A 26,193-nucleotide genomic window follows, 5' to 3' on the forward strand; every position below is an offset into this window, starting at 1 on the left:
AGATAGTTTGAATGGGGCTTCGGCTCGCGGATGGCCGAAGATCAGCGCGTGTGCAAGATTTTGTGCTGTGGTGTGAGTAGAGGGGGGGGTGGAGGTTTTTGGAAAACTGTGTGGGTGACAGAATGTTGGCCCGAGACGGGAGTAGTGACATCGTAGCAAATGTCTAGCTTAGACTGCTGGGAGGTTTGCCCTTGAGGCTCTTATTTATGAGTTTTCATTTCAAATTTTCACCATCGGCGTTTCTCGACAGCAGTCTGATGCTGCCCTCTAGTGGCACGCTTTGATCTCAGTCCTGTTGAACGTTCCTACCCCCATCACCATCAGTATTAAACATTTTCCTGCGGAGGGAGCTGGTAGGAACGTTGGGTTGCTCGGTCAATGGCCAGGGTCAACGGCGGCGTGGTGTATTCCGCAAATATGGCCGACTGTGAGGGCGGGCACAAGCCGGCGTGAGTAGGTTAAACGTTGAGTTTTATAAGGGCACCACGGGATGACCAGCCCCTCCCCACCCAGCCCCACTCCTCCCACCCCCCACCCAGCTCCACCCTCCCCACCCAGCCCCTCCCCATCCTCCCCACCCAGCCCCTCCCCATCCTCCCCACCCAGCCCCTTCCCACCCTCCCCTCTCCACCCAGCCCGACCCCTCCCATTTTTGGATGCACGATGGACAGACGGACACAAGAATCCCCTGTGGGCTGGTGGAACCAGGTGGTTCCTGCCAGTATAATGCCAACCCCCACTCCCCACTCCTTCTCCAAGCTCTGCGGCCCTCTATATATTTAGTTATCGGTCAAATTAATAAGTATTTACATGGTTATTTGAGAGGTGTTTTGCATTGACATAGTTGGGAATAATTTGGGGTACTCTCTCCCCACACAAGGCCACGACAATTAGCTTAATCATCTTACCCTTAACAACATACTATTTTTTCTGGAAAATTACGCTTCTATAGATATTTGTTTTCCTTCGCAGAACACCCCAATCATTGCAGGAGCACAGAATACAATCACATCCTATGAACATCTGTATGGCCGTGTGTGTGGCCTGCTTGCCTGCGTGCTGTTCTTGCAATTGGGAACGTGGAGCGAAACGTCGGGACGACACGTTGTCGAAATAACACGCGGTGGAACCAGAAGGCACATCGGAGTGCTACGCACACGATGGAAGACGACGATTTAGAATCAATATCACTCGTTCAGAGTATTTCGCTGTGGCTATGAAATGCCCACGTGACCACCCACTTCGTTGAGCTGTCATTTGTGGCCAGGTCGCTTCTGAAAAGAACCATGTAGCTCAGTGGGCCTTACCTGGTAAAACAAAAACATTCGTTTAGTTCCCGTGAACTTCACACCTTGATTCTTCTGCCCATGGTGCGGACTTGGTTAACCAGACACTGATTCGTCTCATCCCCACTGTGTTCAACCACCACACTGCAGGTCACAGCACGACTCACTCACCTCTCACACACTCACCCACCCACTGACTCCCACTCCCACTCACCACACTGCAGGTCACAGCACGACTCACTCACCTCTCACACACTCACCCACCCACTGACTCCCACTCCCACTCACCACACTGCAGGTCACAGCACGACTCACTCACCTCTCACACACTCACCCACCCACTGACTCCCACTCCCACTCACCACACTGCAGGTCACAGCACGACTTACTCACCTCTCACACACTCACCCACCCACTGACTCCCACTCCCACTCACCACACTGCAGGTCACAGCACGACTTACTCACCTCTCACACACTCACCCACCCACTGACTCCCACTCCCACGCACCACACTGCAGGTCACAGCACGACTTACTCACCTCTCACACACTCACCCACCCACTGACTCCCACTCCCACTCACCACACTGCAGGTCACAGCACGACTTACTCACCTCTCACACACTCACCCACCCACTGACTCCCACTCCCACGCACCACACTGCAGGTCACAGCACGACTTACTCACCTCTCACACACTCACCCACCCACTGACTCCCACTCCCACGCACCACACTGCAGGTCACAGCACGACTCACTCACCTCTCACACACTCACCTACCCACTGACTCCCACTCACCACACTGCAGGTCACAGCACGACTCACTCACCTCTCACACACTCACCCACCCACTGACTCCCACTCCCACTCACCACACTGCAGGTCACAGCACGACTCACTCACCTCTCACACACTCACCCACCCACTGACTCCCACTCCCACTCACCACACTGCAGGTCACAGCACGACTCACTCACCTCTCACACACTCACCCACCCACTGACTCCCACTCACCACACAGCAGGTCACAGCACGACTCACTCACCTCTCACACACTCACCCACCCACTGACTCCCACTCCCACTCACCACACTGCAGGTCATCTCACTTCTCTTTCTGCTTCTTCCCTCGCACTGCTCCACTCGGGAATTCCCTCCTATCATCATCATCATCACGTTCCCCCAAATCTCGTAACAACAATAACTATGCTCAATTCATTACCCATAAAGCTTGTTTTTGTGTTAAATTGCGTAAAATGTAAATGTGTCGTTAAAGCCACCACCACCCGACACAGCCAGTTAGTAAGGTTTGTCACGTGAACAGAGCGTGCCAATGAGTTACTTCCTCAGCACACCGCTGTGTTTGGAGAGTAAACCAACAACATTTACAATTCGAGCACGACGTTTCGCTGGTTATTACAACCAGCTTCATCAGGCGACAGCCAGAGTTATGAAAGACTCCTCCTGGTTGGCCGTGTCGCGGTGGTGGTGGTGGCGGTTTTAACGACACGTGTATATATTTACGCGATCTAACCCCGAGCAACAACAACAACAACAAAAACAACTCTTCTACGTTTCGATTAAAAGCTTTCGTGACTGCAGGGATTCATCTTATTGGTTCTTTCGGTAAAGTCACGTAGAAGGAAAATAATAGAATCATAAAAATAAAACATAATAAAATAATTGTCACGACGTTTCGGCTACAACGCAAGCAGCCATCTTCAGGTGGCGGCTGCTTGCGTTGTAGCTGAAACGTGAGAATTATTTTATTGTTTTATTTTTATTATCTTATTATTTTCCTTCTACGTGACTTTACCGAAAGAACCAAGAAGATGGAACTCTTCCACGGATAATATTGGTCTCGAAAAGCCCACTTACGCATCAAACTCTCGCCCATTGCCTCGGGACGTCCTGGTGGCGTGCCGCCCCCAAGGTGACGAAGACGAGGACGACGAGTCCGGCGAGGAGAAGCTGCCCTCCTGCTTCGACTACGTCATGCACTTCCTGTCCGTCTTCTGGAAGGTTCTCTTTGCCTTCGTGCCGCCGACCGAGTACTTCAACGGCTGGGCCTGCTTCATTGTCTCCATCTTCATGATCGGCCTCCTCACCGCCTTCATCGGCGACCTCGCCTCGCACTTCGGCTGCACCATCGGCCTCAAGGACTCTGTCACCGCCGTGGTCTTCGTCGCGCTGGGGACGTCCGTGCCAGGTGAACCGCGCGCCAGATAACCTTGTTGACCTCCACCACCACCATCTCCGCGGCAGCGACAAGAGGCGCTGTGATGCGGAACAATGTGTTTTTTTTTTACGTAGTAGTAATACAGGGACTCATCTACTTACGAACGAGTTAGGTTCCAGAGGTCTAAATTTCGATTTAAAGCTTTCGTGACTGCAGGGATTCATCTTCTTGGTTCTTTCGGTAAAGTCACGTAGAAGGGAAATAATAAAATAATAAAAATAAAACATAATAAAATAATTCTCACGACGTTTCGGCCACAAGGACGGCTGCTTGCGTTGTGGCCGAAACGTCGTGATAATTTTTTAATTATGTTTTATTTTTATTATTTAATTATTTCCTTTCTACGTGACTTTTCCAGAGGTCTGTTCGTAAGTCGATTTGTTCCTAAGTCCAACTTGACTCCTGTCGATTCAAAACGTGTTGTACGGCGTGTACACTAAACACGGGGAATGGCTTTAAAAGTCGTATAACCTGTAGATGTAGATGCCACTGGTTCTTCACGTTCTGTAGATGTAGATGCCACTGGTTCTTCACGTTCTGCAGATGTAGATGCCACCACCGCCATCTATTGCGCGGCGGTTGAACTTACGACTCTCGGTCCGAACAGGCAACCGGACATACGGACGAGGTTTGTTCGTATCTCTGAAAGTTCCTATGTCGAATGTTCGTAAGTAGAGGAGTCCCTGTAATTTATTCTCGGTCGGGACGGTTCTCCAGGATCTTCCATTCTGTGCTACGAGCAGTAATGAGCTCGCGTTTTCTGTTCAAATAATAAAAGTAACAATAATTTATTATTGGATTGAATCGCAAACTTTAAACGGTGTATTCCTATAAGACCACAACTTACTACCATACTCCCGGGATGAAAATATTCACCTTTAAATATATTGATATAAAAGTGAGTCTTATAAATCAGGTGCGTGTGCGTGTCTGCGTGTGACCAGATTTGTATTGCTTTATTGACACAGGGCACAAGTTTGGAGTGCGTCCTACTTTACAGTGTAAAAGTGACACCAACTCTAACCGGGACCTTCATTGCAGCTGGGTTACTGCCGAGCAGGGGCGGTTTCTTCATTAGGGCGATTGGGCGACGCACCACCAATGTCATTCAACCACAGAGTCACGCTAGCCGTCACTGTGCCTCTGGATATAGTCCAATCAGCGTCATGCTACGTTCTGTGGAGTACCGCCTCTTTTTGGGCAATTTCCCTCCAGCTGAGAATCGCCCCGAGTGGCCCCATAGACTTACATTCAAAGATGTTTTTTTTCGAACGGGGGCGCTGCAATGCATTCTCTATGGCTTCCGGGAGGGCTCGCCCTAACGTGCTTACGTTTTCATACGTGCTTACGTCATCATACGTAAGCACGTTTCATCCAACAATATAATTTGTGGCCACCTAGTGGAATTTTTAATAAAATAAACTTGAGTGGTTTGTTTTAATAGTGAGTATAGAAACAAACAAGATGTATTGTAAGAGTCACTTTATTTTTCATTAATATTAAAGAAGTGAAGTTGCCTTTACATGCTTAAGCTGTTAATTTATCCATTGCATGGGTGGACCTTATCCTTATCAATCATCCAGACATTTGCCCCCCCTGAGAGATTTTGCAGGAGCCGCCACTGCTGCCGAGTTGGCGAGCCGGACTCAATTTATGCACTCGGCACACCACATCCAGGATACGTCTCGCTACGACTGCGGCTACAAATCACTCGAGTCTAAAAGCAACCTGAAACCATAAACCATTACTAAACATTTATTTTATTTTACCAGGTAAAGCCCACTGAACTATATAGCTCTTTTTTGAAAAGCGACCTTGCCACAGATGATAGCTCAACAAAGTGGCATATCATGTGGAAATTTACAGCAAACAAAAACTCTAAACGCGTGAAGTTGATTATGTGCAGGGAAAAACAGGAGGACCCAAAAAAATCCACGCGACCACATAGAGAGAGAGAGAGACTTGTAAACTATATATATACAGCAGGCTTCAGGGTTGGGATCGAACCCACGACCTCCTGCATACCAGGCGAGGGATAATATTGAGCGAGCATTAATCCCACGGGTTTGATATCGACAACGGCTTTGGTGCAATTCCTTTTGTTTTTCTTATGGCGGCCGTCAGCACGCTCCTCTCCCAGAGTTGAATGTACAAGGGTAATACTACTACTACCTTTACGTACCTCTTTGGAAACCGTATAGACTATTTAATTCTTCACGGAAACTATATAAACTATTCTGCGCTTGTTTATGATGGCAACATGGTCAGGAGCTAAATGCCAACGTCGAATAAAAAATCAGTAGTTATCCTGGAGGAATCCGAAGAGCTATAAAGCTCTTTTTCACAGGTGTCCAGGAGTTTCACAGATGTCCAGTGGTCGATGTCTGCTCGCCACGACGAGAGGTGTTTGGGAGAGATTTCGTGTCATTTTGAACGAATTGCATGCTATGCTTATCGGCTGCTTTGCTAATCAGACGCTAAACCAGCGGTCGGGAACCTATGGCTCGCGAGCCATATATGGCTCTTCCGGTGACGGCATATGGCTCCCAGACAATTTTGAGTTGAAAAAAATCAGTTTGGAACTGATTTTAAAATACTTGTGATATTGCTTAATAATACTGTGTCATTTTAAAGTAAACAGAAATTAGTTTTGAAGATAAATTTCACGGGTCACGGGTCCCGTGACCAGAAATCGCATTAAAAGTAAGACATATTTAATTTATTATACGTTAAAAATACTGTATGGCTCTCAATGAAAGATATTTAGAAATATTTGGCTTTTATGGCTCTCCCAGTAAAAAAGGTTCCCGACCCCTGCGCTAAACAGCGAGCTAATGAAATACAGCAACACCCCGATTTACATCTCCCCCTTTCACGTCGCTTCGCTTCAGGGTTATCAACACCGCTACCCGATTCACCGCACACTCACGCCGCCGCCAACACATCGTCCGTCCCTTCTCATTATCCATCGCCTCTCTTATCCATCTCTGCACCCCCCTGTCCCATCGATAAAAAAAAAATTATGCCGCGCCGGTCGCTCGCCGCGCTCGATCGAGCAGAGCGCCGAACTAACGAAACGCGCCGCCCCCCCCCCTCGACGCCCCGATCGAGCAGACACGTTCGCCAGCAAGGTGAGCGCCACCCAGGACCAGTACGCCGACGCCTCAATCGGCAACGTGACGGGCAGCAACGGCGTCAACGTCTTCCTGGGCATCGGCATCGCGTGGTCCATCGCAGCGATCTACTGGTGGACGCAGAACGAGCCCTTTCGGGTGGACCCGGGCACCCTCGCCTTCTCCGTCACCCTCTTCACCATCTTCGCGTTCATCTGCGTCGGCGTGCTCCTCTACCGACGCCGGCCGAGCGTTGGCGGCGAGCTGGGAGGTGGCCGCACGGGGAAGATCCTCACCAGCGGCTTCTTCTTTTCGCTCTGGCTCCTTTACATCCTCTTCTCGGGCCTCGAGGCCTACTGTCACATCAAGGCCTTCTAGGAGATTAAACAACAACAACAGCAACAAAAACACCCGGCGATTGGGAGGCTAGTTTCCCACCCACCACGTCGAGGAGCTACGGTGCTTTGTTTTTGGAGGGTGCGGGGGGTTTGTTGTTGATGGGGCTGCCGAGGATGGGATGCGGGTGGATGGAGTTGGGCAGTTGAGCGATAGAAGAATGGGGGGGGGGGGGTGGGCGCGGTGGGTTATGATGCGTGGAGTTGATTTCATCAAGAGGATTATTGTCGTGTGTTATTATTGCTACGATCACGTATACCTGGTGCAAGGAATGAAGTGGGGTGAACCTGGCCAGTTTCATTCACCCCCCCCCACACTCTTCGTAGCACGTCACGCCTGGACCCATCTGGCGACGTGGGATCACCGGTGCAGTTGCACCGCCTGCACACTCGATAGCTACTACGCCAACTGTTATTCCTACTCTTACTGATATAATTGATATATTATTTTTTGGTTTGGGCCTTAGGTCGTTGATTTCTTTTCTGGGGAAATGTTTAGGGTAAAAGCACAGTGTCCCACTTTTGAAAATGGAACGTGTGCGCAAAAAAAAAAAAACCATCGTCGTACGGTGACGAGCGAACCGAAGCCGAGGTTTGTTGCATCTCTTTACCGGACAGACACATCCACGGACACGGACAGACACACACAGACGGACACATACAGGCACACGGACGGACACATACAGGCACACGGACAGACACATCTACACGCACGGACAAGGATTTCCACACGGATGGACAGACACATTCACACAGAGAATCATGGACAATTGCTAACACCTTTACCAACGTTGAGTTGAACAAAATTATCGTGAATACGGTAGTACAATGCTGATTATTTGCTTCGGAAATTTCATGCCTGATTAGGTAGACTCCCATGCCCTGCTGTAGAACAAAAACATTGTTCTCAAATACAAAGGGCTGATTACGACACTCCCTGAGCTACGAAAAAACAACAACAATACTAACAACACTTCACGAGCAGCTGTTCATGTTAGCAGCTCGGCACGTTGAGTTACACGCGGAGTTTTGATAATGAGTTTGTGAATAAATAAATACAGATTGCCACGTGAGCTCCATCTCAGGGGTCATTCCTGGACTCTCCTTTTCGCGGACTGAATTGTACAACAAAGAGTGCTTCAGTGTTTTACTCGTCATTTTATCAAAATATAAAGTGGTAAATCTAAATTTTTTTTTTATCCAGTTGCCAAAACATGTTTATAGTGTCATTCACAAGTCATTATCACGATTTTTTCTCATCTTATTTATTATTTTCTAATGCATTGCTTTGATTGGAATTAAGCAGGCTAAAGCATCGGGCTGTTTATTTCACGTGTTTATTAAAACCAAGAAGGGTTTTAGCTCCGAAGAGTGTGCCTTTCCACGAGGGTGTGTTTACTCCCTTGCTGCAGAAGATGAATAACCGTATCAGAGACGGAACCGTGAAATTTAATCAGAATCAGAATATGCATTTGTACTGGAGGAATCCGATGAGCTATGAAGCACTTTTTCACAGACGTCCAGTTGTGGCGGGTAAGAACGTCACAACAAACAGTACTAAAACATGAATGAAGTGCAAAGCATGGGGAAGATGAAAATCACTTTTAAAAAATATACAAATAAAACTAAACTAGATTTCATCTTACCATGTAAAGTCGACCTGGAGTATTAACTTGTGACTTCGAAGCGACCTGGCCACAAATGATATCTCGTGTGCAGCAGCTAGATGGGGTGGCGAGACAACAGCGAGAGATGGAGAAATATTGGGGGGTGCATTAACATAGCAGTGGATAGATCAAAGGAGGGCGATGATGGCTATATTACTCATGCACATGCTTACACGTGCCCCGCTATGAGACAAAATTAAGCACCAGGGTGGCGCGGTTGTAACACCTGTGCCTCACAGCAACTAGGGCCTTGGGCAGCCTTCCGTGTGTGGAGTTGTGTACCTTTCTCTCTGTGTTCTGCGTGGGTTTCCTCTGGGTTGGGATTTTTTTCTTTTGTTCACCGTTTCCTTCCATTCCTAAAAAAAGAGAGAAAAAAACCCACACAACGCAATTGGTGTTGGGCCAAAACATCCCAAGGTAGCAGGAGCCTCATGAGAAAAAAATAAAAGAAGAGTCTTCGGGGCTCGGTGTGGCTTTCTCGAGTAAATGAGTGAGTAAAGTGATGTTTATAGAGAGCTCCACTTGCCTCCATTCCCTCCTCCCGATCCGTACGTTTGTCGACACCTTGACCCCCCCCCCACCTTCTCCACGCCGCGACCTCCCACGCTTGAGAACAACAACTACGAGAGCGACCGAAGCGAACCGAAGCGCACATTCTTGGAATCGCTCGAGCAGACCCAGAGGTGCAACCTCTTGGATTACCGAACAAATAAGAATCCGAGACATCGCACTCATTAACTGAAGGGAGGTAGCGGGCGGGGTGAGTGTGTGTGTGTGGAGGGGTAATATAGGAGATGGAATGGGGCTGAAATAGAGACCGGTGGTGGGAGCGAGTTGGGGCTGCGGGTGTCTGGAGGAGTCACCGTTTTTTTTTATTTTTGTGTCGGGGGGCGGGGGGGCTTTGTCCAGCAGTTCGATAAAAAGGAATTTCCGATGCCTTTAAAGCGATTGGCGCCAAATCTCACGATATCCTCCAGTCCTCGTGAACTCCTTAGCACCGTCCTGTATTCGAGTATCTGCAATAATTGCCATTGTACTATCGATTATATACCGAGGTTGTGTTTAAACCTTCATACATGCGTTTGTTTTTATTCAATTGCTGTGTTGTTGCATTGCACCCAAAACTAAACTATGTTATAGCGTACACAATCTTTAAGTTAGGTGACCTTTCATTTATTCACTAAAATACGTCCACCTGATTGCCACAATACGGTACCACATGACTGCGCACCAAATACATTTCATTAACAAAACAACAAAAACACAAGTGAACGCAAGACTGGTCTTGTCATGACGTGATGTTTGTTACACCAGTTTGCCGTGGCTTGTCAGATGTTGGGATTGGCAATTTCTTTATTTTTCACAGTCATATTGTATGTATGTTGAACTTTTTTCTTACCGTACATAGCCAACCGTGTTAATCGGAGGTGCAGGGGGAAGGCCAACAAACTAAAACACGAAAGCAGTTTCTAAATAAATTAGTTTTCGATCTAGATTTACACCGTTGTGGTAAAAAAAAATTAAACCCCGCTATGACAACTCCGAACAGAGGGCACCTCTGCAACGCCAGGTGCATCGAGCCAGGAGGGCGAATTCCCCCCCCCCACTCCCGCGTCATCCCGAGGTGATTTGATATTTTTTTGCTTTGGGGAGGATTACATCGGTCGGAGGAAGAACCCGTGTGCAGGAGCACAAACCTCTGAAGCGCGGCCAACCCTCTCTGTGCGCAAGGTACAAACGGACCAGCCAGCGGCGCACATGTACGGCGTACAGACAGCGCGTACCGGTGCTCTTATCGAATGTTGTGCCAAACCGGAGGTGAATGTAGGGATGGGATGTCTGCGGAGCGCATCGGCGGCAACGGCGTCGAACCGGCCAACTGCCGCTCGGCTCCGTCGGCCTTGCGTGGCACGCGCGCTGCGCGGTGCAGGTTTGTGTCTGCCGAGGGTCAGCTGAAATGACTTCCACCTCACGCTCGCACGAGGACTTTACGGGAGGGCCACGACCTCATTGTTCTCGGCCTCTGCTGCGGACACTTTGGCACCACGTGTACATACTCGCGACGAGTCGCTACATGTCCTTGTATAATGGGATTTGTTACAGCGGGATTTTTTTTTTCTTTTGCTCTGATGTTATAGGTTCACGATGAAAGTGGGAATTTGGGTTAGGCATACTCTCTTTCCCCACCGAGGCTGTTAAGACGAGGTTCCACTATACTGTACCCCCCCATACGGATATCCAAGAGCACCCAGGGGGAGGGGTCAAAATGGGCAATTTTTCCTGGGCCTCGCACAAGAGAGGGCCCAACGAGGAAGCTATTTTTTCTGTTGCCAACGAATAAAGAAAGGGACCCGACGTGGAATTCTGGGCCTCCAGGAGCCTCTGGACGGTGCTGTGGATATCCTTGTACCAGCGCTTAAGTTATCGATGTTTTCACGGGGTCTGCTGGCAGTCTGGTATAGGTGGCCTTGTGACCATAGTAGCCACAGCCACGGCGAGCGATATACTAGCTGTGGTGTGCCGGAATATTATCTTGGTCGCCGACTCGGACAAGAAGCGGCCGCAACAACTAGGCCCTGGAATGTACCAAGCACCCACCTTCGTCTCGTGATGTGGATGCACGCAACTGAGTGTGTGGTACAGCAGCTGTGTGAGGCATGCACAGGAATGATGCTCGGTTAAAAACGAATACAAGTTCATGGGACGTTGAGGCATAATAAGCTGTAATCCTTAACCTACCAGTATCCGAGAAAAGAACACTGATGACAAACGAAGCCATTGAAATGCCTTGCGGCATCTCCTCTAACACCGATTTATATGATTGTTAAACAAAAAAGTTATATATAAAATAAAGGTTAGGGGATGTGTTTCTGTTTTGGAATTCAACCGATGAATTGTTGTGTTTTCTCTGAATATCTGAATGCCATACACAAACAAAATGTAGCTTTTTTTCGTGTTTGAGAAACCAGCACTAATATAATGAAAGAAAATACGTAAAAAATACATCTTGGGCGTCACCAAAAACCATTGGGAATGAGACAGTAGGGATACTTCTCATCTTTTTTTTTGTTTAGGCTTATAATTCCCATCTTTACGTACACATATATACGTTAGATTGTTGCGGATGGCTCTATTGAATATAACATTATATTCGTGATACGTGTACCTTGATCGTCTCATTCCCAAAGTTTTGTGATCCTCGTGTTGCATACATATATCTGTAAACGTCCGATTATACATATATGTATGCAACCATACACGCATACATACATATATGTATATACGCTCTATTTAAATGACTGTGCACAGGTTAAACATTTGTAATGCTGTAAAACATAGAGGAGTGTAGAACTTTTGTCTATTTTGTACATTCTCGCTGCAGTGGCAGTCAGGATTTTACCACGTTGGATCCTTGATTTGTAACTCGTAACTTCTATAACGGCCATCACGGGCAATTGATGGCGGGGGGGGGGGGGGTTCAGGCCACCGTCAGTAGCTCAGAAAGGGAACAGAGTGGCTGAGCAACTTTCCCTCTCGTTTGACAAACTCCTTTGCCCACCTTTTATCGGCGCGAGTGGAAGGTTACTCCGACGCGTTTGGAGTTCAACATCGGTGCTTCATTTTGTTGTTGTTGCTGTTTCACACACGCGGTTACATCACGGGTGAATTAAATTTTTTTCGTGAAAAACTGACGAAAGGTTAAATGTGCTCCACGTGTCTTGTCGTCGCTGCACTCGTCGGTCGGGCCACGATTTTGGCACGGTGGACGACGGAGGTTGCGGGATGCACGGGGTAATCGTGGCTTTTGAATAAAAGTCTATTTAGTTAAATCTGGGAAGTGACCGACGAAACACATTCGATTAGGCGCTTACCTTTTATTCCCTTTAAAAAGCTGTTTATCAACGGCGGGAATGTTCCATGACCTTTCCATGAATTCCAGTTTTTTTTTTCCTCCCACCTTGGCTGTGAATTTTACTAAGAATTACCGTGCCTAAAATCGTCGCCTTACTCATCAGCAATATGTGTGAGTTGTGCTTAGGTATTTGTTTCCAGGCGTTATCAATGTTTTATTTTTTACATCTGATTCCCACGCCCTTGCTATAGAGCCATAATTAATATATATATAGAGTATATATAGAGTGTTCATTCTGACCACACTGGAAATATCTCGTGACTACAACACCTGATATCCAGCCAGGTGGCACAGCAGTAGAATGCTTGGCTCGCAAGTGGAAGTGTGTGAAATTCACATCTCAGTCGGAAGGTCAACTCAGCCCTTTGTCCTTCCAAGGTCAACAAAGTACCGCTTTGTGGAAAACTCAACATTGTTCAATGGACAGACTCGCCCCACCACCATAGTAACGTGGAATTTCCACCACTGACTCTGAGGCTGTTAACAGCAGATGAGCGCCAACCCGAGACTCGAATGAGCCGGAAACCACTTGGATGTTTTTTTTTTGACAATGTGAAACCGAACGTGAGAACAAGCGTAGCTTTTGTTTCATAATAGACACGGCCTTTAAAAAGCGGTCATGAAATTCATCACGAGAGGCTAGCACTTGTTTCTGTCCGTGCGCATTTTGCCTTTTTACTTAATTTCAAGATTTTGCACACTGGAGATTAACGTGTAGCAGCAGCAGCAGGAACATTTCTTGTCTAATCCACGGAAACGTGCCACGCTTGTTTAACGCGTGTAGTGCAATAGAGCGAGTCCCAATAACGGTGAGAGCGCGGCATCTGATGATGCTTATCGTTGATATTTCAGCCATGAAGTTTGTCGTCTAGCCCAAAGGACGTGTGAAATATCTGCAGCAGTGTTTCACACATTCATCTTAACCCAGCTGTACGCAGAGGTTGAAATGCCTATTGCTTCCAAATACAATGACGAGGAAATTATTTTTCGTGAACCATGTTCTGTTTTAGTTCTTTTTTTGGGTTTGTTCCGCCCTTCTTGACGACAAAGAGGTTATTTTCTTACCGTACTCCTTATCCTTTCGCGCAAATGAAACATTTTGGTAGGAAGCCATTTCTCGTTTATTTGGTCGTAGAATTGAGTTCGGAATGCTTCACACACACGTGTTAAGTGTGGGTATTTTGTGGCATTACATTTATTTTTATTGTAGCCTGGCTATTGAGAGTTATTCCCGTCCTGTGCGCATATTACTGTGTGGAGTCCGGGAGTATTTTACTGTGAAGTATAATGCGGAAACCAAAACAAAACTATAAAAAACTAAAAGCTACAAATGTAAATTACTTCATCATGTGATACAATATTTAAAACAAATCATAAAGGACAAAACAAACGTTTAACTGTTCTCGTTAAACGTAACAATACACATGTTGATCACTTGGAATAAATCAAGGTAACACTAAAGCTCGATTCATACATGGGAGAAGCATACTGTGTTTTTATATGAGATTTTAGAAGAAGAAACAAACTTTGGATTAAGGTTTATTTTTTAACTAGATAATATATATTCGGAATATATTGAGGGGCCATCTCGAGCATTGCCGTACATATGGGATTGGTGCTTTTGGTTTCACATCCTCTACCCTGCCCCATACTCTATCCCCGACTCTCTCTCTCTCTCTCTCGTGTTCCTGTTGCCCACAAATAAAGCGACTAAGCTGTGCCCTGCAGTGAGCGCAACGGCTGAAGCTCGTGGCGTGTGTAGGTCAGAATCAGAATCATAATATTGATTTAAACTGGAGAAATCCGAGGAGCTATTAAGCTCTTTTTAAAACAGGCGTCCAGTCGGTGTTCACAGATGTCCAAGTAGGTCAAACGGGTCGCCATCAGGTTGGCATTCGCCAAGCCAATGCCATCGTGGCCGGAGATGAGACTGGCGACTGACAATTGTGTTTGTCTGCTCACATCCCACCCTGCACCCAGATCGAGAGACCCAACTGCAGCATGGGAGCTCTCGTGCCCTTAGGCAGGGGTGGGAAACTTAATGGCCCGTGACGGACTGGGACAAAACAAAAAAAAATAGACCGGGGCATTTTGTAAACACAGCAGGCCCCTATTGCCGTGCGATCTCATTGGCCCGTTGGGGGCCGGGGTAAAAAAAAAAAACAATGGGGCCGGTGAGGAAGAATCTTTGAGGCTGCCGAGTATATGGGAGTCACTGTCAACTGAGAGCGTAAATAAGCAATGAAGCGTACACATTAGAGCAGTGGTTCTTAGCCTGGGGTGCACGCACCCCGTGGGGGGTGCGAGATTTCTTTCTGGGGGTGCGAGACATGGCCAGATTCTTGTAGAAGGTAAATCATCGAAATAAAATTAAGCCACGGGCACGTAAGTACAACTACTTTGTTTAATCAACCCTCTGTATTTATTAACATTCTATTTTTTTTTTACGATTGAGAACCAAAGGGGCGCAAGGTTGAAGTAAAGGTTAAGAACCACCGCATTAGAGGCAATAAAATGTTTAAATTAGGAATACATTACTTTTTATTTTACTCGATCAAATTTGCCCTTTCTCCACACAGACTGCCCTATGACCAGTCCGTCCCTGCATATGCCTCGCGGGCCGGAGACGGCCCGAGACTTCGTTTTATACGTGGGCCTTCACGACCAGTTGTATGATTCATGAACTGGTTCCTTTAGGGTTAGATCACGGTGTGGGTGTAATGTCAACTCGAGCTACAAGCCCTCCACCACCGGACACGGACGCACAAAATCAAGTTGTGACGTCATGGTCAAACGTGCCAATTGATTTGGGTTTTGCAGCAAAAAAAACGGAACGTTGCAATGCATGCAAATCTTTGGACAGTTTTGTATAGGAACAGGAGAACTTTTAAACACGTGTTAAAACGCGAAAACAGAACGGGTAACGATACGATCCTCTTTTGTCTCACCATGCATTCCGCCCTGGCTTCTCATCCAAGCGTGTGCTCATTTTGACGAGAAAATATAAAGAACGGGCGACTGTAACTGAGCCTTCAGCAAGTGGCTTTCAGCACGTTCCTCACCCCCTCCTCCCCCCGCAACAATATATATCCGTCACTGCAAGCATCTTAGCTGCACTAATCGGGTACTCGAGGGTAATAATTTGCAACTTGACAACGCCGTGTTTCTAATTTTAGCGTCACGCTGTCACTTGTCTCGCTGGAAGGGCCTCTTCCAGTGACATAAGTGACCGAGTAGGGGGGAGGGGGTGTTTAATGTGTGGTCAGTCAAAGGTATTTGAAAGTCCTATTCGGCCCTTGGTTAGGAAGTCTGCCTGTCTCTGCACTAAGGCAATCATCGATTGTTGTGCGTGTGTTTGTTTGCCAAATCATACAGAAAATGTGTCCCCTCTGTCTGTTAAGAATAAATCACTTTGCTGCAATTCTCTAAACTCTCGGTTCGCCTCCGCGCTTAAATTCTCCCTGCATGACACTGTGTTGAGGATTTTATTGCGTTTATAAATTCCAATTTTACGTGCCCTGCTCATATTCTGGACAATATGTGGTTTACCAGGCTTGTAACAGTTAAGCTTCCTTGAGATTCGATGGATTGTCACGATGCGTGGTCGTGATTCGTTTGAAGGATCGATTCTTTTTTTATTTTACATAGCGGTGCAATGGCTGTAGGGGTCACGTGAACTAATTACATACGACATGTTGAATAATCTAAAATCATTGATTCTCACAACTTATGGTTGGACACATATCGTGAGCATAAAACAACTATTTTAACCCATAAACCGACTCATTGTCGCCATGTGATTGCTATGCATGCGTATGTAATTTAGGCTGTGGTCATAATTACGTTTTATTATTTTAGATTATTTGCTCAGACCTGTAAAACGAATGTTCTGTTCGTTTATGTATACCAAGCCGTGTGACTCATTCCTTTCTCCTACCATGTGGCTGTTTGGATTTGTTTTTCTGATCGGCAAATCGACCCATTCATCAACTGACAATTTAGCCATCGCCAATGCACTCACGAAAATGAGACCATAGTGGAACCCAGACGGCCGGGCTCATACCAACAACCGCCAACGCATGCATTATTCTTGCACGGAATGCATTTTGCTTGTTCTGTGTTACACACACACACATACAAAGACAAAGATCCCCCGTGTAGCCTTATCAGACTGTTGGGACAAGTGCTCTTAGCAAGCACCTATGAAGGCCCGCACGGCGCACGAGGGGGTTATGTTTACACACCGCACCAGGTTCTCATTTGAGGCTGTGTCGACCTAGGGGAGGCCCAGGACAGGTTGAGATAATCGTCACTGGTGTTGGCCGTGAGTGGGAATCTTTCTTGGGTCGCCAGTTTTGTAGCACAGCGCGCTAACTGCTTCCACTTCACTAACACTCCCCACAAACATACACACACGTGTCCTCCCACACCGAAATGCACATGCATGCACTTGTTAAAATGTCTCCACACGTATACATGTGAACATACCTCGACATACATGCATATACCTAAGCCCACATTTAGACCTTTATGCATACCCACCGATCCACCTATATACATACGTACACCTTGAAATACAACTACACATGCACATAAACATGGCACACGCACACACGCACATACCTACACACACACACAAATACCTACACATACCTACACATAGAAACCTACACATGCTCATATACATACACAAAACAAGACATAGATCCCCCCTCTTATAGCCTTAACAGGCTGTAGGGGCAAGTGCTACACACTCACCTACAAAACACTAAACTACACACAGACAGGCAACCCCTTCCCCCCACCACACACACATCACGTGTTGTTGCCTTTCCAGAGGGCTACTCATGAATGTGTTTGATATCGAGTCGCCGGAGCAGGCCATCCGTCTCTTATGGCACGGTGTCACCAGCATTGTGGTCAACAGAGTAATAAGCAAGGACTGCCCAGCAGAAGACTTTGCTAGCACTCTTTCTGCGGGCGATGGCACGCACAGCTCTCCGATGCGCTTACGGGTCGCGCTGCGCCGTGGTCTTGGCACACGGTGTCCGACGTTTCGATCCACGTCCTTTGATCTTTTTTTTTGGAAACAGAATTGAGGGAAGAAAAAAAGTGAGCGGGCTCACTTCAGTTGCTAAGGAGGAAGGTCCCAAGCACCTGGGGCGAAACGTTGGACAACATGCACCACAAGACACATCAGAGAAATTTACAGCACAGCCGCGAAAACCCGCGCAGCAGTTTCATACCCACTACAGTCAAAGTTACAACTGCATTCACCATTCTCCTGGCTGCTGCGTCGTGATAATGTGGATATTCCCCCGCAAAAGACCTGGGTTAATGCCCTATGAATATCCAGAGTATGTAGACGTCTTGGATTGTTGAGGCGAGGTGCACAATTGGTGGATGGATTTATCTCGTCGTTGGTTTTGTGAAAATTGTCAAATATTTTCCACGTGGCAGAGAACTGAACATGATGTGCACTCCTAACGTGCAGCAGTTTTGCATCAATGCGTCATGAGGGAAATGCGTTCCCAGCAAGCCTGTGGTGTTTCGCACACGCTTAAGCTAATTTTGTCCGAGCTTGTAATCCGTAAGTTGGTCACGTTAACAAGCGGTGGCGTAGCGTGGTTGGCATGGGCCCTTGTGCAAGGAATTACGTTGGGCTCCCCCCTGGTCGAATCGCACCCCACCCACCCACGCTACTCAACCCTCTCCTATTACCCGCTGCCTGGGCCCCGTTGACCCGTATGGACTATGGTGCAGTTGCACTGCCTGCACACTCAATAGTTGCATCGCTGAGTCACACGCTTGAAACAGAGATGGTATCATAATAGCGGCGACTCGGATGTGAGCAGCACTGGTTCCATTCCATCCCATGGCGTGGCAAGTTATGGCAATAGGCACGGTATATATTATTTTGTTGTTGTTGTTATTATTGTTTTATTGCTCAACTGGGAATACACATGGCAATCATTGTTCCCGACTGGAAATATTCATGCCCACTTGCAGGCCAGGTTCTGAGCCACCTTGTGCCTCACAGGGAACAGCTGAACACAGAAGGGGCCCTTCAAATGTATTCAGATGAGATGTAAGTCACGTTTAACATTTAGGCTTTCGTGACCAGTATGTATCCATAATATAAGTTTTTCTTGGGGTTAGATCGCGTAAACATTGAAATGTGTCAACCACCTGACACAACCAATTCGTTAGGTTTGTGATGCAAACAGAACATGCCAATTAGTTACTAGTTCAGCACACCGGTGTGTTGGAGAGTAAACCCACTCTATGTACAATTCGAGTACAACGTTTCACTGGTAATAAGAACCAGCTGCATCAGGCGACAGCCAGAATTGTGAAAGAGTCCTCCTGTTGGCTGTGTCTGGTGGTGACGGGTTTAACGACACGTTCATATCTTTACGCGATCTCACCCCAAAAATATCAAACCTCTATTATCAAAGCGTGTGAAGCGCTCTTAGATGGCCCGTGTGGGAGAGTGCGCGCAATCAACAACTAAATTATCATCATCATCATTACTATTAACATTATCTATTCAATCCTCTGCTTCTGTTTCACCCAGCAGTATAAATGGGCACACGGTAGTGAGCGAATGGGCAGGTCGTGTGTTGCGGTGGGGTGAAGTGTGGGCACTCCAACCTCTGAGGCCAAATAACCTCTAGAGCGGTTATCTAGGGCTCTCTGTAGTTGGAGGCCCTTCTGCCGGCATTGGCGTGAGTAAGCAATTGCAGGGCTGCAATTTTATCTTTCGACGTGAGAGTGTTCCTTTCAGAAGCTCACGTAGGATTTATACGTATTACTTTCCAGTGTTGAATTTGCTGCAACCCCTTGGTACGTTAATTTCGCCAACAGATTGTCATTGAACAAAGTAAGAATGTAGCTACGACAAAAAAAAATTTCTCCAAATGTATAATATGACATGTATATTTAAAGAAGAAATGAGTGTCTGAAAATTCACTTGTGGACTTTGCATTACAAGGCTTCCATTACGAAAAAGTTATTTTGGATTTTGTTTTCAATGCTGTTTAGTTATGCCTGTGTGGATGGAATTTTAATCACCTTGTAATAATAATATAAAATAAAAGGATATTCCTCAAGAATATGTAAAAAAAAATGCCTTGAATTTGTAACTCTTTTTAATTTTGGTAAATGCTTTCATGTGAATACATTATCAGGAACAACGATCATCTTCGTCAACGCATCGAATAGCCTGTGAAGCGGTGTTTCTCAACCTTTGTAGGATAGTGCCCCCCCCCCCAATCAAGACCACACGTCCCTGCTGAAAGGCTTTCCTGGGAAAGGGAGATCGTGACCCACAGTAATTCAACGCAAATTGATTATCAGGAAAATATTTCAATATTCCCGCTTGTTTTAATCTTGGTTTAAAGCTACACTTGTTGACCAAAATTACGAGTCGCACAACATTCGATTTAAAAAAAAAATAACGGACTAAAGTCAAGCTTAACCACTCGGCTGCTGCCTGCTGACGTCTGCATTAATACATTTCAAGCCAAAATGTTTCTCGCAGTTGATGATGGAGAACCTTTAACGATGTCGCGGACGCGTTCATCAAAAGTGTCATGCCCTGCTATGCCTGTTGGTGGCACTCTCCTTTGCTGGAAAACCATTTGGCTCTTTATCAGACACCACAGTGTACATATACCCAAGGTTGCATCGTTACTTGTTTTGCTTCCTATTTTATCCTATCAGGACAACATTTCTCGCCGTCAAGATACAATTTTTCGGAGTGTCCTGCTTTATCCACTGCTGGATGAAGGCTTCTACCACACACTTTTGTCGCGAGGGTTGTTTGACCTTGCTTTACCACTAAACCGTAGTTAGTAAGTATAATAACCCAGTGGTTGCTGAATTGTGCTATAATCCCCGCGACCCGATGTCCATTCTCGGCCAAAGCTAATACACCAGTCCTGGTTTCTCCCTGCTCCACAACCTGTACGTACGTGTGGTCAAAGAACCCTTCACGACCAACACAGCACGTGGAGGGTGGTCTTCTTACAGCCGTGGATTGACGAAGGGGCTGTGAATGGTCGCTATTACGCGTGGAAATTCCACATTCCCACGACGGTGGCTGTCTCTCCATAAAATAACAACTTTTGATGTTCCACAAAGTGGAATTAACATCATTAGCCGCCATCAATGCACGGGGGATGAAGGCCTCCCCACGTCGCCAGCATTCTTCACAGTCCCACGATGGACCAATCCACCCAGCGCCTGCACATTCGCTGACCTCATCGCTCCATCTGGAATGAACATCATCACTGCATTATATTTAGGAAGTGGCTTCTTGCAGTTGGAGATGAAAATGAATAACATGCAAAGAATCGCGTGCAAGAGAGACCTGTGATATGAGCAGGAACGTTTGTGGATGTGGCTCTTGGCTATACTGTATCATCGGCTCTTGTGTGAATTCAGGTTGCTCAGCCATGCACACTGGGGGAGCCAGATAAGTTGGCGTATAGAGGGCCCCATGCTCTCCAGATACAACACGCTGTCGCATCTGCATTGCAAGAAACATCTGTGAGATTTCCATCACTTATTTGAGCATTTTTTTTTATTTTACAGGCAAGTAAGGGCTCATTGTGACCGTAAGGAACCAGGGATCTATGGTACTGATGATGATTTATGTATCACTTATGAGACTTTGACCGAGGTAATAAACACAACAAGTGTTTCGCCATGCTAATCTTACGGAGGTGAAAACATTCCAATAACTCTCCTTCTGTTCCTCTAATATTCTGAGTAATTTTTTCGTATGGCAGTGAGTTCACCAGAAATGATCAATCGACCAGTGGTGTTCATATTTAATGAGATGAGAGTTGGTGATAGTTCTGTAAAAGAAAAACTTAAAATTCTGGGTAACGTGTGGAGGTAAATGGAGTCTCTGTGGGAGATGGGGGGGTAGAGATTAAATTGTGAAATTTCAAGGGAATTTTCGAGTCCTCGGTGTCATCAATACAACAACATTGTCCTAACCTGCGTTTGCCCTAGAGGGCATCTGCCATGTGCTATCCGCATGTGCCCCAGCCGACAAAACATGTGTAAACAGCAAAATGTATCGATGTACAGTATTTTGTTTGCCAACATCTTCCGATAAGCACTGTTTTACGTCACATGGGTCAGGTCATGGTATCTTTTGCAAACGCAATGAGCTGTGGTTTAAGTTTATTTTGTATTGCGTGTGCAAAGGGTTGTCAAGACGTCTTTAATTGGGACGTTAAAAGTATGCCTAACTCGGCTCCAGTGAGTATGACTGAAGTCGTCAGAAGCTAAGCAGCGATGAGCCTGGTTAGTAATTAGAGATGGGAGATTGCCTATGCATGTCAGGCGTTATAGGCTTGTACTCCAAGGTGGCCAGGCGGTGGCAGTACAGCAAACGATTCTTGATTCCATCTGTGTGGAGCTTCGAGTGTTACGTCCGCGTATGTGTGGGACTGTTTCCTAGGTATTCCAGCTTCCTCCCTCAAGCCAAACGCTCGTGACTGGCGTTTGCCAAACATCCCAACGCACCACCCTTGTGCAAAAGAGTCTTGGAACTCACCAGGACGTCCTGGGTAAAAAAAAAAGACTGATAACAATTCGCACACAGTTACTCGTCTTGACCCAGGATCGACCACAAATGTATTCATCAAAACATAAACAAGGGTTTTGGACAACTGTAGTTATGCATGGCTTCAGTTCACCTGCTGACGGCTACAATAAGCGTGTTGATAATGATGATTATCATCAATAATCAAGGGTTCAGTAATAGCCAACTTTAACGCATTTTCATGCCAAAAAACGTATTAAGCAGGAGACTTCTACAATGGTTCAAATTGCGAAAAGATATGAAGTTGAATGAGAAACTATTATAATGATGATGATGATGTTCACATATGAGGGATGAGTCCTGACAAAATTGATATACGTTTGCAACGTGTCCTTTCTACTTTATTCTTATGTATTTATCTATAATGACTCGCTTATCTTTCCTATACTGTGCACTCATATCTGTTTTTTGTATTATTGTTGTAGTAACTTTCTGACCTGCCCCTTTACTGGACGTCTGTGTGTGTGGGGGGGGGGGGGGGAAGAGCTTCATAGCTCACCGGATTTCCTGAAGTATAAAATCATTATTCTGATTCTGACTAGCAGTGTACCCCGTGGACTCAACGTTGCGAAGCCCGGTATACCACGTGGTCAGAGAGTGTGTGTGTGTGTGTCATGGGAAACGGAGCGAGTTTGACAAGGCTTGCATACCAGAACGACAGGACGCAGAATATACTCTTCGGGGAAAGTTTTCTTTTCACTTACAGAAAAAAATCACCCCACCTCAGCACCTATCACTTTGCTGAACGCAGTTACAGTGCAGTGTTTGAAAGCCGAACCACGTGTCATCATGAAGCACCCGTGCTGCAATGTTGCGTTGTACTTGGGAATAAACAATGAGTGGTTATTAGTATTTGTTTAATTCAATGCAACGGGTAATATAAAAGAAAAGTTCTATTTCTTATCGAGTATTATTACACAGGTGTCTGTGAATATCAATACAGCAGAGTAAAACGTCGCATATGCGGATATGTGAGCATGTCGGATACGTGAACATCTTCTGGTAAAATAACAATTCAAGCACGCAACAAAAACACACAAAAAAGAGGTGACTGGTCAAAAGAAAATTAATACATGTCAAACTGCTTTAGACATGGAACGCGCTTTGCCGTGCCTTAGATGGGGGGTTGGGGTCAGACGTACGCGTGGATTCGTGGGATTTAGAACCGACATTACCTTGAACGAAAAGGTAAGGATTATGGAAACATTACGTTTACAAGACTTCGCTGGGCGTGAGCGGTTAATTGTTCATGACGGATACGTGACAGTCGAATATGCGACGACGCATTGTAGTTTGATTTTGCTGATGTTCGGTATTCAGATATTACAACAAAAACCAGACCCGTTACCTGACCCCAGGCATAGCCCTCACAAGGCACCGTTTAGCAATTTGGTGCTTCGAGGCTTGGATTTGTATTCAACAGCAGATCCGGTTTTTTTTACCGACTCGTCGGTTGTTGCACAACACGAGCAGCAGGGCAAATTAAAACTCACTGTGCCCCCCCCCCCCCCCCCATAGCATGAGGTGCAAATGATTTCTACCCATAAATCTGCTCACCCATGACCAGTTGGGGCCAGATTTTCTACTACCCTCGCATCTGCGGTAGGTGTCTCCCTACTTAGCATACAATCGTGGACAGTGCTGCACGGTATTTTATTTGACCTTTGCGTTGCTTCTCATTTGTCCCCTCGCTAATGCTCAGCTTCGTTCACTCGGTGAGCCCAAATGTCACGTCGCCACGTCATTTTGCGTGACATGCCACTGCTGGATGTGTGCCCACACTCCACGACACTGGTCAGTTCGTTTTGGAGAAGGCGCGAACACGTAGAAGTGGGGACCATAGAAGTTCAGTACAACAACGATATATATGCGGCGTAGTTCCGCAGCCTGTAACCAGGACATCTGTTGTGGATGCTGGTCGCCTATGGCAGCTCAACTCTGCGTAGTTTCTGATTTGGTCAAAGGTTATTTGCATATAATTTGCAGACATTATAAACAATAAACCCTTAACACTCATCATTAGGACCACCCCCCTCTCACTCACTCCTTTACTATTTTTATAAGCTAGAGATAATGATTAAAGTTTGTAATTTCACTTAAAAATAAACGTTTTAGAAAAGTTGCATTGGAGTATATTGTAAGCGTTTATACTGCCTGTGTATACCGTACATGGTTGGCTTGTACGTTATAAAACCAAATTCAGTTACATTCATTCAACAAGTAGGTTATGAATGATAGTATTAACAACAAAAGTGTGCTCACAAACAGTTGGAAGGCACGAATCCCATCATGTCTGGCATGTATATAATGTGACAACCACGTTACAATTTTCTCATTGCATGCACAATAATACAGTATGACAGTAAATATGAATAACTCCAGGAAGTTTACTTAAACCTGTCTTTACAATGCATACGTTTATATATATATTTAATGTTTCCACTGTTGACGTCTTCTGTCAAAAGTTGATGGTTTTACTAGATAGCCTACCTCGCCACCATACGAATGTGGAATTTCCAACCCAATCTTGGACCACCAACCGAGAACACTTCTTTTTTAAATCGTGGTGACATTTGATTGCACAGTATTGTTTCACTGGCTGGTTGATTAACACACCTTCAGCGGACTTTTCCTATTTTGCCCATGTCAAGCCGCCTTGGAGATTATTTTGGTGCTATAAATGTCCAATTGATGGGCCACTTTGTTGAGCTATCATTTGTGGCCAAGTCGCTTTTGAAAGATAAGTTGATACTTGAGTGGGCTTTGCCTAAGTAGGATGGGGATGGTTTCGTTTTTTTTGTATGCGTTTGGGCGATTTGTTTACCTTTCTTGTACTTTTCACTACTATCATGTTTTTGTACCGGTTTGACGTTGTAACGGTCTTACTCGCCCCTACTGGACATCTGTGGAAAAAGGCTTTATAGCTCATCGGATTCCTCCAGTATAAATACATATTCTGATTCTGATAAAGAAAATCATACGGAACGTTTGTTGCTATTTTTACTTTTTAAACACAGTTCAGTACCGTCGACATGTTTGATTCCATGAAATTTATTGTTATTAGATTTACTGTGTCGAATGCATTGTCATAATCTAAAAAGGATAGGCATGATGCATTAGATAATCACTCCATATTTTAACGGTCTTATTCGTGGTATTGTGTGATTAGTGGTAGAGAACTATTTCTTAAACGTGGCTTTCTCACGTGGTTTCTTGGCTTCTAAATATTCTTCGTGTGCAATTGATATAGATGTGCGCTGAGTTGAATTGGTCTGCAATTAATCACGCGAATTGTTATCCCCATTTTAATAGGAGGAATTATTGGAGTATCATTTCATTATTGACGTAGTCTATTTCATGGTTCTGTGTAAATATGTGAGTGAATAGTCCACGAATTGTATTCAAGCAACTGGTTTCACTTCTCTTATGCTGCCCACTGTTTTACCATCTGACCTTGGGGCTTATATGAGCGTGGTTGTGCATGATAAAGCGGAACATGATGTATTTAAAATCAAACATACATTGTTTAAAAAAAAGACCATAATGAATACCGTGTTATAAAACATATCTTAATGCGTTTAATGTAGCTGGCCACTGACGCCTTTTCAAGATGGTTAAGCAGAAGTTTGCAGTCTGTTTACATACAGTGTACAAGGTACGCTGTACATGTTGCAATGCTGCATTTAGTATGATGAAAAGTTGTGTTAAACTTGGAACGATGCATGTAGTTGTTTTTTTTTGTTTACATATACATGACACGTGCATGATAAGAATACTTCAGTCGGTCATGGCACAAGTATGTTTTATTCATAGTCTAGTCGGGGCCCATTCTGACCAAAGCAACAGGACCCATGGTATCAACGATGACATATGGGGCCGTCCATAAATGATGTCACGCACCTAGGGGGGAGGGGGGGTCATACATTTGTGACGATGTGTGACGATAGGGTGGGGGGG

General features: G+C 45.7%; 1 pseudogene; it reads left to right on the forward strand.

Annotated features, from left to right (window-relative positions):
* The window catches only part of LOC133361065 (sodium/calcium exchanger 1-like), a 211,886-nt pseudogene extending 192,179 nt beyond the window's left edge, over positions 1–19,707 (forward strand).
* Positions 19,708–26,193: the final 6,486 nt, after the last annotated feature.

Source organism: Lethenteron reissneri, chromosome 8, assembly GCF_015708825.2.
Source record: "Lethenteron reissneri isolate LAM-NWPU_2019-01 chromosome 8, ASM1570882v1, whole genome shotgun sequence".
NCBI lineage: Eukaryota > Metazoa > Chordata > Hyperoartia > Petromyzontiformes > Petromyzontidae > Lethenteron > Lethenteron reissneri.